The sequence below is a fragment of the Bos indicus x Bos taurus genome, chromosome 26, assembly GCF_003369695.1.
Source record: "Bos indicus x Bos taurus breed Angus x Brahman F1 hybrid chromosome 26, Bos_hybrid_MaternalHap_v2.0, whole genome shotgun sequence".
Lineage (NCBI taxonomy): Eukaryota > Metazoa > Chordata > Mammalia > Artiodactyla > Bovidae > Bos > Bos indicus x Bos taurus.
In genome coordinates this window covers 49,201,816-49,215,297 of record NC_040101.1, presented here as the reverse complement: position 1 = coordinate 49,215,297, position 13,482 = coordinate 49,201,816, and positions in this window count along the sequence as shown.

The following is a 13,482-nucleotide window of genomic DNA, read 5'->3' as shown; positions in this document are numbered from 1 at the left end:
TGAGAAAAGAAGAATGAAAAAAAGAATGACTAAAAGATATTGACCTCTCCAAATTAAAAAATATGTATATTTGTATCAGTGTCTGAAAATACAGACAGAAGGAGTTCACAGGAACTTGTAAACAATTAACAACTGACCAGAGCCCTGATACTACTGTCTCCTGAAGCAAAGTCAGTTTTGCATCCACCCAGACATAGTATTATATCAGAATTATATATGATGTATTTAAGTCACCGTGAACTTGTCTTGATACTGAGAAAGACAAAACCACTAGACCATTAAGATGATTTTATTCAGGCTATTGTAATAAGGAGAATGCTTATTAGTGAGGAACATCTCAAAGAAAAGAAAGGTTTTATAGGGTCAGGTAAACGATGGATTCATCCATGCATCTTATAGGCATCACAAGGAATGGAAGGAATGGTATTTTCTTGGAGCATGCAAGACAAAGTGGCCCTCTGAGATTGGCTGTCTCACAGAACACAGAAGATGGAGGTACTTATGAAGCTGAAAGGGTGAGAGGATTTCATAACGATCACTGTTTTCTGAGATCACAAAGCTCATGTAAAGTTCAACATTATCAGGACCAGGTATTCTTCAGATAATTTAAATATGAAGAATTTTATAGTGGGGATGTTCACCTATTTAAAAAAAAAACATTAAAAAAAAAGCTTTATGGAAGAATAAATTGTATAAGACAAACTACACCTATTTGAAGTGTGCAATTTGATTACATCATGTAAAACCATCACCAGATTCAGGATAATGAGCATATTCATTACTTCTGAAATTTTTTTTCATGCCTCCCATTTTCAATTTATGTCTCCTACCCATATTTACCAGACACTGATTAAATGCCAGATATTTTTCATATACTCATTTACTGAGCCTGGAAGGAATGATATCACTTATAAATCTTTCCTTATTCTTCACACTGAAATCTCACATCAGCAGAATGCTGTGGTTAATATCTCCACCAGTGAGAGCTACATTTAAACACTAGCTCTGCCCCTTTTAAAATAGTGACATCAGGCAAATCACTTAACTTGAGTCTTTATTAAATGAGGATATATTAGAAGTGGAGTCATAAGGTTTATAAGAGGATTAAGCTATACAATACATTTAAAGAGTAAAACTCAGTGTATGATATAAAGAAGTAGTAGGTAGCAATTTGTATAATATTAATTATTTGTATAATAACTTTTTCTATCCTGGTTAATGTGCTACCCAAAGCCATAGCTCTGAGTGAGTAGAGTAACAGTGCATGGAACATTTTCCTTAATTCAGATTAATGGTAATGTTTAAACTGAATTAATTTAAAAAGAGCAATATATGGATTATTAAAAGTATACATTTATAACTTCTGAATTCAGGCATTATCAGGAGCTCTGTTAACAATATATTTAATAGAGCCTAGTCTAAAAGAATATAAAAATAGTTGTTAATTAGCATATAAAAACACCGATTAAATGATAATACTTATTACTTCAGTTCAGTTCAGTTGCTCAGTCGTGTCCAACTCTTTGCAACCCCATGGACTGCAGCACACCAGGTCTTCCTGTCCATCACTAACTCCCAGAGTTTACTCAAACTCATGTCCGTTGAGTCAGTGATGCAATCCAACCATCTCATCCTTCTTACTAGAACCCTGAGCACAGCAGCCCTCTAGAAAGAGATAGCCCTTTACTTAAGTAAATTAAAAATAGGAGGGGGCTAGATCAAGATGATGGACTTGAAAAATCCTGAGCTCTCCTCTTCCTATGGGCAGAACACAACTACTTGTTAGGCAACTATTCATGAGAACAACCTGAAGACAAACAAAAATTTTCCACAACTAAGATACAAAGAAGGAGCCACAATGAGATGGTAGGAGGGATAGTCAGTCAGTCATTTCAGTTGCTCAGTCATGTCCGACTCTTTGCGACCCCATGAATCACAGCACGCCAGGCCTCCCTGTTAATCACCAACTCCCGGAGTTTACTCAAACTCATGTGCATCGAGTCGGTGATGCCATCCAGCCATCTCATTCTCTGTCGTTCCCTTCTCCTCCTGCCCCCAATCCCTCCCAGCATCAGAGTCTTTTCCAATGAGTCAACTCTTTGCATGAGGTGGCCAAAGTATTGGAGTTTCTGCTTCAGCATTAGTCCTTCCAATGAACACCCAGGACTGATCTCCTTTAGAATGGACTTGTTTATCTCCTTGCAGTCCAAGGGACTCTCAAGAATCTTCTCCAACACCACAGTTCAAAAGCATCAATTCTTCGGCACTCAGCTTTCTTCACAGTCCAACTCTCACATCCATACATGACCACAGGAAAAACCATAGCCTTGACCAGAAGAACCTTTGTTGGCAAAGTAATGTCTGTGCTTTTGAATATGCTATCTAGGTTGGTCATAACTTTCCTTCCAAGGAGTAAGCGTCTTTTAATTTCATGGCTGCAATCACCATCTGCAGTGATTTTGGAGCCCAAAAAATAAAGTCTGACACTGTTTCTACTGTTTCCCCATCTATTTACATTGAGGTGACTCATACTCCCAGGTCAGCCACTCACTAACAGGGATCACACAACCACAGATGTTGTGGGACTCCAACCACAGGTGTTCTTTCCAAAGAGTGAAGCATCCAAACTCCATACCAAGCTCCCTAGCCTGGAGGTTCTTCACCAGGAAGAGGAGCCCCCAAAATGTCTGGTTTTGAAAACCAATGGCCCTTATCTTCAGAGAGAGTCAGAGAGCTATAGGAAACAGACTCTGCATTTAAAGAGTGTGCACAAAATATTACATACTCCAAGTCCTAGCACAGAGGCAGTAGTTTGAAAAGCTCCTTGGTCACTTGCTGATCATAGAGATAGATTTCTGGAAAGGTTTTCTGGAGGGGCAAGAATCAGCTAGAACTATCCCTGAGGGCATAGACCCTGGTGGCAGCCATTTTGGGGATTGCATTCTACCACTACTACATTGGTATTGGAAAATACCATCTTTTAGCAGGACAGAGAATACTTCCTCTGTTCAATTAACACCAGAGGCTTATCCTGCTCACTAGCAAGCCTGTAGCAGAAGCACTCTGCTAGGTCACAAAGTCAGCTACTTTAGAAGGCTGCCCTACTCACCAGCTGGCTCACAACATTTCTGTACTGCCAGGAATCACAACCAGTTGCACCAAGAGCCTGCCCTGCTCACCAGCACGACTGCAGCAACTCACAAGGCAGGACTTGTTTGGGGAACAGACCTGTTGATCAGTGTGACCACAGTAGTTGGCCTCATCACAATAATTATGAGATTAACAGTCACAAAAACTAGAGGAAATAATCTGCAGAAAAATGCCAAGGAATAAATATAATTAAATACTTTAAAGGATTAAAAAAGAATATGACAAATATAAATAAAGAATAACACAATATAAAATGATGAAAAAAAACATAAAATTTAGACAAGAGAAAGAAATGAGGAAAGGGGGAATAAAATTCTTTAGGGATTCTAAAATAAAAAGTCACTGAAATAAAAAAAATGTATGTTTACACATACAAAAGAACATTCTGAAAATTGGAGCCAAGGCAAGGAAATTAAAATTTTCTCAGTTGAACAACTGAAAGGATCACTGTCAGGAAGCCTAACCTGTAAGAAATATTAAAATAAAAGCAGCTCTTTATAAAAAAGTAAAATAATATAGGTTATAAAAGATCTCTATAAAGAAAGGTAGAACATCAGAAAAGGAATAAATGAAAGTAAAATATCATTTTTATATTTTAGAATTGATATAAAAGAGAACAATTCAAAGCATTAATAGTAGCAGTAACACATATTGGATGATTGTAGTCTGTGGATAAGTGAAATAAATGATGTCAGTGACATAAGGGAAAGGAGAGAGAATAGAAAATATTCCATTATAAGTTATGTATACTATAAGTAAAGAAATGTAGTATTATTTAATGTGAATTCAGATGAGTTACAAATGTATATTGCCAACTTTAAGACAAACAATAAAAAAAAAATTCAAAAGAAGTATAATTGATGTGATCATACAGAAGATAAATAAGTATCATACAATCTCAGTTTTACTGAAAGCTGAGAAGGAAGAAAAAGAGAAAGGAAGACATCAGTTCAGTTCGGTTCAGTCGCTCAGTCGTGTCCGACTCTACAACCCTAGGAATTGCAGCATTCCAGGCTTCCCTGTCCATCACCAACTCCCAGAATTCACGCAGACTCATGTCCATCAAGTCAGTGATGCCATCCAGCCATCTCATCCTCTGTCATCCCGTTCTCCTCCTGCCCACAATCACTCCCAGCATCAGAGTATTTTCCAGTGAGTCAACTCTTTGTATGAGGTGGCCAAAGTACTGGAGTTTCAGCCTTAGCATCATTCCTTCCAAAGAAATCCCAGGGCTGATCTCCTTCAGAATGGACTGGTTGGATCTCCTTGCAGTCCAAGGGACTCTCAAGAGTCTTCTCCAACACCACAGTTCAAAAGTATCAATTCTTCGGCACTCAGCCTTCTTCACAGTCCAATTCTCACATCCATACATGACCACTGGAAAAAACATAGCCTTGACTAGACGGACCTTTGTTGGCAATGTCTCTGCTTTTGAATATGCTATCTAGGTTGGTCATAACTTTCCTTCCAAGGAGTAAGCGTCTTTTAATTTCATGGCTGCAGTCACCATCTGCAGTGATTTTGGAGCCCAAAAAAATAAAGTCTGACACTGTTTCCACTGTTTCCCCATCTATTTGCCATGAAGTGATGGGACCAGATGCCATGATCTTCATTTTCTGAATGTTGAGCTTTAAGCCAACTTTTTCACTCTCCACTTTCACTTTCATCAAGAGGCTTTCGAGTTTGTCTTCACTTTCTGCCATAAGGGTGGTGTCATCTGCATATCTGAGGTTATTGATATTTCTCCCAGCAATCTTGATTCCAGCTTGTGCTTCTTCCAGCCAAGCATTTCTCATGATGTTCTCTACATACACGTTAAATAAGCAGGGTGACAATATACAGCCTTGACATACTCCTTTTCCTATTTGGAACCATAACTGTCCTTAATATGTACACAACTAACAATCAAACATCAAGTGCATAAGGCAGAAATTGTTAGACTGATAGAAACAGACAAATCCACTGTTATATTTGGATATTTCAATAAACTCTTCCATAACTGATAAACTGAGCAGTCTGAAAATCAGTAAGATTAATGTTTACCTGAATAGCACTATCAATCAATTTAATCTGACAGTTACACCTGTGGTGGATTCATTTTGATATTTGGCAAAACTAATACAATTATGTAAAGTTTAAAAATAAAATAAAATTAAAAAAAAATAAACAAACTTACATGGAACATTGGCCAAAACAGAACACATTCTTGGCCTCAAAATATACATTAACAGATTTAAAAATAGGAATCACTTCAAATATGTCTTAGACTATATTGCAAATAAACTAAAAATCGACAACAAGAAGACAGCTGAAAAAAGCTCAAATGTTGGACGTTTAAACAGAAAATTTCTAAATAACCCATGTAGAAATAAATCTCAAGAGATTAAAAAAATTTTTTTGAACTTAATGAAAGTGAAATACAATTTATTAAAATTTGCAGGATGCAGTAAATTCATATTCAGAGGGAAATATATAATTTTAAATGCATTTACTAGAGAAGGTAAAAACATAAAATCAACAGTCTAAGATTACTAATCTATTTCCCTTAGGAAACTAATGAGAGAAGAGCAAATTAAATATAGTTTGTTGTTGCTGTTTAGTAGCTAAGTTGTGCCCAACTCTTTTGTGACCCCGTGGACTGTGGCCTGTCAGGCTCCTCTGTCCATGGTATTTTCCAGGTGAGAATACTGGAGTGAGTGGCTGTTTCTTTCTCCAGGGGATTTTCCTAATCCAGAGACTGAACCAGTGTCTCCTGCATTGCAGGATGATTCTTTATCACTGAATCACTGACTTTTACCCCTTTCTTACAAGTATTTTTCCCTTTAATGTTACTTCCACAGTTTTAAATAAAAACATATTTTATGCTTGGGTATACTATACTGTCAATATTGTTCTAGCAAAGGATTATGTTAATCAATTATTTTATAGCTAATAAAGTCATCCAAATACAAATACATGAAGGAAACACAGGAAATTGACCACTCAGTTCTACCGAAGTAGAACTTAGTAAAATAACATGTCAGTAAAATTTCTCCTGCTAGTCCTTGTATGATGCAAGCAAAGAGACATGGCAACAACTTCAAAAATTTGGGCAGAAATTTAGGGAAGAAGATACTATTTTTGTTCCTAAAAATAAATCTTACTTGTGACTATTTTTCTATTGTATTTAATAATCTCAGAGCAATCTTATAAGATTGCTAAATAATCTTTAGCAATCTTATAATGATTGCTAAATCAGAGTAATGCTATACAAGAGGAAAGCAGATATGATTGGCTAGTGAAATCTGAACTTCTTTCAAGTGACTACATTTTCCAAGGGAAAAAAAAAAGTTAACATAACAAAAAAATAATATAAATTAGAGCAGAAATCATGAAGTTGAGAAAATAGGTTTTTCAACCAGACCAAAAGCTCCATCTTTGAAAAGATAAGTAAAATTAAGTAGTCTCTAATCAGACCAGATAAAAATTTTAAAAGAGAGGAGATACAGTTTATTTTTTTTTTTCAATTATCACAGCGTTCATTGATAGATACAAGTGTATAAAATCAGGGCATGAATCTGACTTGAAAAATTAAGTAGACAATTTTAATACTATATTAAAAGGAATAAAATTCTCACCATTTGTATAACTCCCACAGAAACCACTTCAAGATCTTTCAAAACTGATCATTTTTGTGCAAATAAACTATGCTTCTTTTGAAAAGTCTTGTGTACTTGCCCTGGCTCAAGGATATTAAAATCCAGCACATAAAACCCATTACCAGAGGTCAAACTGCAGGTTATACTATTGAAATTTGAAAATTTTATATAATTATTTGTTTCATGGGCATTAAAAATAAAGGTATAATATAAACAACTCTACGCACACATATAAATCAGATGCAAAGGAACAACAACTTGAAAGACAGACTAAAAAACCTTACACAAAAAGGAATCAAGTTGAATAGGTCTTTATCTATTAAAGAAATTTAATCAATAGTGATCTTATAAAAGAGAAAAATCGCAGGTTCAGATTTCAAAAATTGAGAGGAATTTTACCAAACATTTAAGGAAACATTATTACCAATTCTATACTATCTCTCAGTAAAATAAGAGCAGAAGAACTATTTCTTAATTCATTCTGTGAGGCCAGCATTTCCTTAATAGCAAAACAAACAAACAAACAAACAAAACTGTTAAAACTGCAAACCTGTATCTCTCATGACCAACCACAGATACACTAACTCTCAAAAAAAGTAGTATTTTGGATTCAGCAATGTACAAAAGGAACATAGGTCATAACAAAGAGATATTTATTCTAGGTATGCAAGGCTGGACATGGAACAACAGATTGGTTCCAAATAGGAAAAGGAATACGTCAAGGCTGTATATTGTCACCCTGCTTATTTAACTTATATGCAGAGTACATCATGAGAAACACTGGACTGGAAGAAACACAAGTGGGAATCAAGATTGCCGGGAGAAATATCAATAACCTCAGATATGCAGATGACACCACCCTTATGGCAGAAAGTGAAGAGGAACTAACAAGCCTTTTGATGAAAGTGAAAGTGGAGAGTGAAAAAGTTGGCTTAAAGCTCAACATTCAGAAAACTATCATGGCATTTGGTCCCATCACTTCATGGGAAATAGATGGGGAAACAGTGGAAACAGTGTCAGACTTTATTTTTTTGGGCTCCAAAATCACTGCAGATGGTGACTGCAGCCATGAAATTAAAAGACGCTTACTCCTTGGAAGGAAAGTTATAACCAACCTAGACAGCATATTCAAAAGCACAGACATTACTTTGCCAACAAAGGTTCTTCTGGTCAAGGCTATGGTTTTTCCTGTGGTCATGTGTGGATGTGAGAGTTGGACTGTGAAGAAGGCTGAGCGCCGAAGAATTGATGCTTTTGAACTGTGGTGTTGGAGAAGACTCTTGAGAGTCCCTTGGACTGCAAGGAGATCCAACCAGTCCATTCTGAAGGAGATCAGCCCTGGGATTTCTTTGGAAGGAATGATGCTAAGGCTGAAACTCCAGTACTTTGGCCACCTCATGTGAAGAGTTGACTCACTGGAAAATACTCTGATGCTGGGAGGGATTGTGGGCAGGAGGAGAAGGGGATGACAGAGGACGAGATGGCTGGATGGCATCACTGACTCGATGGATGTGAGTCTGGGTGAACTTCAGGAGTTGGTGACGGACAGGGAGGCCTGGCGTGCTGTGATTCATGGGGTCACAAAGAGTTGGACACGACTGAGCGACTGAACTGAACTGAACTGATGCAAGGCTTGCCAAGCATTAAAAACTAAATCATTATAACCCACCACATAGAACATGTTGAAGATGAAGAACATTTTAAAATTCAGATTAATGCAATTTTCAGAAATTTGGAATGCAATTCAGAAAATTCAGAAATGCAGATTCAGAAAAATGCAATTATCAGAGTTTATTTTCATGGTTTGCACATATTAAAATACTTCATTTTATTTAGATTTGATGTATTTTCCAATAATAAAAAAATACAGTTTTTCCAATTACTGTCTTTGTGTAACAGGGAATCCTAAATGTCAAGTATCTACTCACCTGCCCCCCCCCCCCAAAAAAAAAGAGATATAACTTTGCTGACAAAAGTCCTTCTAGTCAAAGCTATTGTTTTTCCAGTCATCATGTGTGGATGTGCATCCTAAAGGAAATCAGTCCTGAATATTCATTTAAGGACTGATGCTGAAGCTTCAGGTTCAATACTTTGGCCACCTGATGTGAAGAGCCAACTCATTGGAAAAGACCCTGATGCTGGGAAAGACTGAAGGCAGAGGAGAGAGGGATGACAGAGGATGAGATGGGTGGATGGCATCACTGACTCGATGGACATGAGTCTGAGTAAGCTCTGGGAGTTGGTGAAGGACAGGGAAGCTGGCCTGCTGAAGTCCATGGGGTCGCAGATTTGTGCACAACTGAGCAACTGAACTGAACTGAATCATGGCCTTTTAGCTATCAGTGTGGTTATTAGACAGAAATATTTATTATCCAGTTTTTGAGATGTACTTTGTATTAAGAACAAAACTGAATCAGTTTGCTGTACACCTGAAATTAAAACAATACTTCAAATATGAAGGAGAAATCAAAAGCTTTACAGACAAGCAAAACCTGAGAGAATTCAGCACCACCAAACCAGCTCTCCAACAAATACTAAAGGATATCCTCTAGACAGGAAACACAAAAACGGTGTATAAATTCAAAACAATAAAGTAAATGGCAACGGGATCATACTTATCAATAATTACCTTAAACATAAATGGGTTGAATGCCCCAACCGAAAGACAAAGACTGGCTGAATGGATACAAAAACAAAACCCCTACATGTGCTATCTGCAAGAGACCCACCTCAAAACAGGGGACACATACAGACTGAAAGTGAAGGGCTGGAAAAAGGTTTTCCATGCAAATAGGGACCAAAAGAAAGCAGGAGTAGCGATACTCATATCAGATAAAATAGACTTTAAAACAAAGGCTGTGAAAAGAGACAAAGAAGGTCACTACATAATGATCAAAGGATCAATCCAAGAAGAAGATGTAACAATTATAAATATATATGCACCCAACACGGGAGCACCACAGTATGTAAGACAAATGTTAACAAGTATGAAAGGAGAAATTAACAATAACACAATAATAGTGGGAGACTTTAATACCCCACTCACACCTATGGATAGATCAACTAAACAGAAAATTAACAAGGAAACACAAACTTTAAATGATACAATAGACCAGTTAGACCTAATTGATATCTGTTTTTACTGTTTTTATTGAACTATATTTCAATAAAAAATTTTAAAAAGAGCAAAGCTCACTTTATTAAATTAACACTGTTTTGTCACATAAGCAATAGCAGCAGGGGAGAGTAAGTTTAATTTTTGGCACAAGCAATTTCATGCCATTGTCGTTAGTATCAAGAAAATAAACATTGTTCTTAATGCTTCCCTGGTTTCTAAATAAAGAGAAGTAAGATTGTACCTTTGGAGAATAGAAATCTGTGCCTTATTTAGCACTGAATGGATGAAAAGAGAAATAACTGACTCCTTTCCTTTGAAATCTTCCAGCATGTGTTATTTGCCATTAAAATGTGCACAGAAATGAGAGTCTCTTGTAAAAGAGAAACATAAAGGAAAAAACTGAAGTTTCCTTTTCCCTTTTCCTTTTACTACATTATGGCATTTGGAAGTCGTTATAACACTTGTCATTATATTTGGATAGGGTGTGCCAACTTTTTACAAAGAGATTCTGTACAAAGAGGCAGGAACTTTTCTTTGGCTGGCATTTCTGTGAGAATTTCAGCAAAAGGAAAAAAATGGGCAAAAAAAAAAAAAAAAAGGAAATGAGGGTAGTTTTCTTTACCAGCTTTGAACATGGTCTCTTTCTTGCTTCACTTGGAGTTGTCTTCTTGACTTCACAATTGCTAGGTATAATAAGTTGACTGTATGACACAATCTCTTTATGTTTCAGTTTTTTATTTCTAGTAAACAGTTACAGTTCCATTCATGAAAATCTTATTATGCTTTGGAAAAAAAATAGATAGCAAAATTCAGAGTTTCATCCAAGCCAAGAGCTGAAAGAGGCTCTAAGATTTAGTGTTTGGGACATTGAAATATAGCTTCCTATCCTTTTCCAGGAACTTAAAAGTAAAGCATATGTGATTTGTAAACTTAGGAGCATTAAGCAGGAATTTTCAGACACTCTTGTTCCTCTTCCTAGTTGCACAATCCCTCCACTGGAAAGAAGCACATGGAATTTCATGTGCCTTAAGATAAAAAATTGTTAAATAAAAATTTCCCTAACAATCAAAGTCGTTTAACAATTAAATGAACTATAAACTTCTAGGTGACTAGAAATATTAAAACAGGAAATATGTAGGTATTCTAGACCTTGGAGGAGGAGAGTGGCTTTCAAAGTCTATACACTTTATAGGAGTTTATGGTTTCTTCTGCCTATTTTCTCTAGCTCCTTTACAAGTTACACTGTACTGTAGGCTGTTATTAATGACATAATAGAGTTTTTAATGTAAGTCATGTAAATCAAATTTTATGTGAAATTTGAAAACACCGCATACCACAAATACTTTAGCTTGCCCTTTCAGCATTTGTCAAAATACAAACTACAAATGCAAAATTGTGACCATGGCTTGATATGTGAAAAGGGAGAGTGCAATTGAATTATTCATGAGACTACCATGTAGAACACAGTAAACAACTTTTATTAAGGGAAGGGAGTCAGTAACAATAGCAGGAATCAGAACACCACCCTTTTTAAAATTGTAGGTTGGAGAGGACATTCCTTATGAACCACCTCCAGTATGGCAGCTGTGATTCAGCATCACGTCCTCTACTAATACAGAAGAATTATTGCATCCTCCCTACCCAATGTTTCTACGGCCTGTTTTCTTTGAGTTTCAGATGAATGTGAAATGACATTTCAGAGAAAATTAATCCAGCATTACTGGATATTGACTATACTTATGACTTTTGCAGAACTTATTTGTGTTTCAGAGTCAAGCAAAACAAAATGTGAATCAATGCTTTTTGAAACAGGTTGTGGCTGTCTGCCTTAATTACAAAGAACTTGTGTGACACTGAAGGGAATCTCTGTGCCTGGAAATATGGATCAGTGGGTTCATTAAAAATCACTTGGCAGAAATAGTTTCCATTAATTTCCATTCACTGTTCTTTACATTTGGGAGAACCTTAAAAGAATCAAGATATATAACACTGTGTTAGTTACTGGTGAAGGCAGAATCTTCTGAAAAGAAATGAAGTTTGTTCTGATGATGGCCATGTTGTATATTTTAGGCTAACATTGACCAGAAGATGAATAAGTGTACTAGGGAAAGTATGACAATGATCATACTATAGACACAGGTACAGGGGATACCTCTGAAGACCTCTAAATGTAAATTAAATAACATTTACCTGATTGGTAACATTGGACTAACCATTTAATCTCTTAATTTATAAAGTGCAGATGGTAATTTCACCTATCTCCTATGCTATTGAGTTTAATCAGAAAATATGTGCAAATTATGTAGCAAATTGCCTGGAAGATAATAAGAGCTTGATAAATATTAGTCTTTATTGTCATTATTATTGTCAGTACAAGTTGTACAGGAAAGGAAGTATGCAAAGCAATGCAGTGGTAGAAATAGTAATGGATTACAAATCACTAAGTCTGGATTCTAAACCATTTTTGTTGACTAAAAACCTGAATGAAAGTAAAAGTGAAAGTCACTCAGTCCAGTCCAACTCTTTGCAACCCCATGGACTGTAGCCTGCCAGGTTCCTCTGTCCCTGGAATTCTCCAGGTCAGAATATAGAGAGGATAGCCATTTCCTTCTCCAGGGGATCTTCCCAAGCCTGGGATTGAACCCAAGTCTCCCTCATTGCAGCACTTCTTTGAGCTCAAGTTAAAGTTCTTGTTTCTTGTTTTGTTTCTTTCTTGTGTTATTTTGTTTTGTTTTCCTGCAACCCCAATTTATTTTCTCTTGCATTGTTTTGTTTTGCCTATGTTATAGAGAAGTAGGCTAATGAATCTCTCTCATTGTCTCTCTTTCTCCTAACTGCTCTTTAAAAAAATAGTTGTATTTCCATACAAAGTGTGAAATTATTTGTTCTAGCTCTGTGAAGAATACTGTTGGTAGCTTGATAGGGATTGCACTGAATCTATAAATTGCTACCTCAAATAGCCAAAGCAATCTTAAGAAAGAAAAATGGAACTGGAGGAATCAACCTACCTGACTTCAGGCTCTACTACAAAGCCAAAGTCATCAAGACAGTATGGTACTGGCACAAACACAGAAATACAGATCAATGGAACAAAATAGAAAGCCCAGAGATGAATCCACACACATATGGACACCTTATCTTTGACAAAGGAGGCAGAAATATACAATGGATTAAAGACAATCTCTTTAACAAGTGGTGCTGGGAAAACTGGTCAACCACTTGCAAAAGAATGAAACTAGAGCACTTTCTAACACCATACACAAAGATAAACTCAAAATGGATTACAGATCTAAACGTAAGACCAGAAACTATAAAACTCCTCGAGGAGAACATAGGTAAAACACTCTCCAACATACATCAGAGCAGGATCCTCTATGACCCACCTCCCAGAATATTGGAAATAAAAGCAAAAATAAACAAATGGGACCTAATTAAACTTAAAAGCTTCTGCACAACAAAGGAAACTATAAGCAAGGTGAAAAGACAGCCTTCAGAATGGGAGAAAATAATAGCAAATGAAGCAACTGACAAACAACTAATCTCAAAAATATACAAGCAACTCCTACAGCTCAATTC